We start from the raw sequence: 3172 nt of genomic DNA on the forward strand, positions 1-3172 counted from the left end.
CATTACACTCATCTTGAAGTTTTCAAAAAATTCGGGCGAAATAAAACACAAAGCCAAGTTCACCTGCAGATCTGAAGCGTTTGCCATTTCGACATCATAGCCGCAATTAAAATTGTCAACATCTTAAGCTGTTTTTCGCTTACAAGTCATCGAGTATCGTACAAACAAAGAGATTACTGTTTCAGCTCATCATCATAATCATCCATCACACTTTGACAAAGCGCTGTAGTCGACTCTGTTGAATCAAACAAACGCACTGGCTACTGAATGTAACGGTTGCCAATATTTGGATATGTTGGACGCGCAGCGTAAGAGTAGTTTTCATTGGCGACGCTGAGCCATTGAATTGTAGTTTATTAGTGCCTACACTGACCTAACAAAAGTATTAATGATCAAATTAAACGTTATTGATTTTGCGTATGTTGCTTGGGTTGGTAGCTGAGATCAGTGCTGACTGAGCGTATTAATAGTATTGATCATCATTTCGTTGCATGGGAAATACGCACTTGGAGCTAACTTCTAATTGCTTGTTGATTGGCTAAAAACATTAACTCTTGGACCCCCTTGATCGAAAACTTCATTCTCCTAACTACTTCCATAGATTTTTTCGTTAGCTGGTCATGACAATTTGGCGCTCTATCAGGATCATACACTTCAGCGAATTATAACGTTTATTCTCAATACTTGTATGCCTGACAGCGTAATCGGAAATTGAGTGAAAAATTGACATACTGGTCAATCCCGTGAGTCAAATGGTTGAGGTGGCTCTCAAACTTCCAAAAAATCCAGCATTTGATACGTCCAACAAAGTTTCATTTAGAATGTTTGATCGAAAACTCAAAACTTTGCTCAATATTTGGCTAATGATTTGTGCTGGCTATGTGTGGGATGATTAACAGTGAAACATGTACATATTGACATAAATGACAGCAATGTTGGAACGAGACGTATGAATAGATAAAAACATGCTATAAAAGCAAAAAAGAACAATTAACAACATTCATTAGGGTTACAAATTTCAACAAAAATGATGTGGTATAAATACGTGAAATCAAATTTAAAGTAATTATTTGATTTCTTAGTGATAAAGGCAGTGCCTTTGTTAAAAGAAGCAACCCACTACTTATTCTCCGATGGCAAAAATGTATAGTAATGCGCTTGACGAAAATATAAAGTTTCAATTTGCAGACTATATTAATTCTGTTCATGAAATATTAAGAGTGGAAAAATACATTTCGGTCATGACAAATACGCAAACTGCTTTTGTAAAAAAATGGCATAGGTTTCTCTAGTGGCATATTTTGGTGTTGTTAACTAACTGTTAGTCAAGTGAAGTGTTTTGATCTGTAAATCTGTAAAGTGTATTTTAGTGCTTGTAAAATTAAAAAAAAAAAAAAAACGACTCTGAACTAGGCCGCCTGAGACATCAAATTTCTTGCTGAGAAAGCAAGCAAGTTCATTATTCAAAGCCAAGTGTAATTGTTATATGTTTAAAACGAAGTTTGTGAAGGGTTTTACAGTAAACTGCACATAACCAAACAAGGTCTTATTTGAAACTTATAACAAAGCTATCTATTTTCAAGCACGTATTTCCGTAGACATAAAACTTCATTTTCCTTCCATCTATGACTCATTTTTGGCACCTTTTTTTGTCTACTAATGGTGTCTTTAACTTTGTAGTTTTGGTTTCACATAACCATATCATTTTAAAATTATGTAACATGGCTTAATTTTATTTACTATAATTTCTTCATTTTTTAAAAGGATGATTTCTCAATTTTGAATTGCTTCTTCTTTTGCTGGTTGTAGGTTCTTTTCTAAATGTGATTTGAGTAGCACTAAAGTGAATCTGTTTGCTCTACATCTGGCGTTATTCTAATTCTATAATATGTTAAGTTGGAGAAGAAACAACCTGATATTTTAAACTTTTACTCGACTGACAGTTTTGACCCGGAAAGGAAAGGACAGGAAAGCAAAGGAAAGGGACTTTACATAAGTGCCTAGTGTTGTGTTAGCTTACATGAAGTATTGTTAAAGTTAGTTAAATGGCGTCTTGAAGTAAACTCGTGTTGTTCATTGAAGACCACCAAAAGCCCAAATAACCCGACATGGTGGCAGCGGGAAGCTCCCAATAGCCTTTAAACTAAAAGAGAATCAAGCAAAACAGAGTGACATATGGCAGACCAAGGTCAACACGAAGCCGGAATTCAAGCTGAACAACCTGAAGTAGTTGAAGAGTCGAACGAAGGCCGCCGTAACCTTTGACGACCATATATCTAAACTGTCCTCGAGCTGCCTGTATAAGCTACGTCGTATAAATAAAATTAAACACCTTCTTGACAGTAAAACTCTTATATTAATAATTAATGCCCTTATCTTCAGCAGGCTCTTTTACTGCTCTAACGTATGGGGTAATACCTCCAGCAAAAACATTTGTAAACTTTTGTATTCAGAACTTTGCCTGCAGAATAATCCTAGGTCTAAAAAAATTTGATCATGTCTCTATTGCGCGCAAATCCCTTGGTTGGCTATCCTATTTTAAGTTTTAAAAAGAAAGCTGCTGCTCACTTCTTAAAAAATATTTCTTAATTAATTTTCTATAACCTTTTTAATACTGTATTACCCATGTAAATATTTTTATTCGCTACACATGTATATATTCGCACTTTTATGAATTTTTTAATGAATATTATTTTAGTATTGTATATTACGACAGAATAGCCCCGTATAGAGGAGTCGTAATAAAGTCTATGTCTATGTCTATGTCTATGAAGGCGCTCATCCTTCACAACCAGCCACGCAACCACAAGTCGCTACAGCTGTACAGCAGCCCGTGATTCAACAGATATCCATGGCGAGATATCAAATTCCATCACCTAAAAAGTTCAACTTCAAACCCGAAGAATGGTCCCGCTGGATCAAGCGTTTCGAACGATTTCGAAAAGCAACCGGACTCGACCAAAAGGATGGCGAGGCAAATTTCCCTTTCGTAAACGGTCGTTACCATTTCTCAGAACGGTCGTTACCATTTGAAACGGTCGATGCCATTTATAACGGTCGACTGCACACTTCACTTCAAAGAAAACTAAAAGAAACAAACTAAGAAAAAATATTAACAAAAATTAAGACAAAAAAGGAAAATAAAAACATTTATAAAAGAAAAACTGGAGGA

Source organism: Montipora capricornis, chromosome 11 (assembly GCF_036669925.1).
Source record: "Montipora capricornis isolate CH-2021 chromosome 11, ASM3666992v2, whole genome shotgun sequence".
Taxonomy (NCBI): domain Eukaryota; kingdom Metazoa; phylum Cnidaria; class Anthozoa; order Scleractinia; family Acroporidae; genus Montipora; species Montipora capricornis.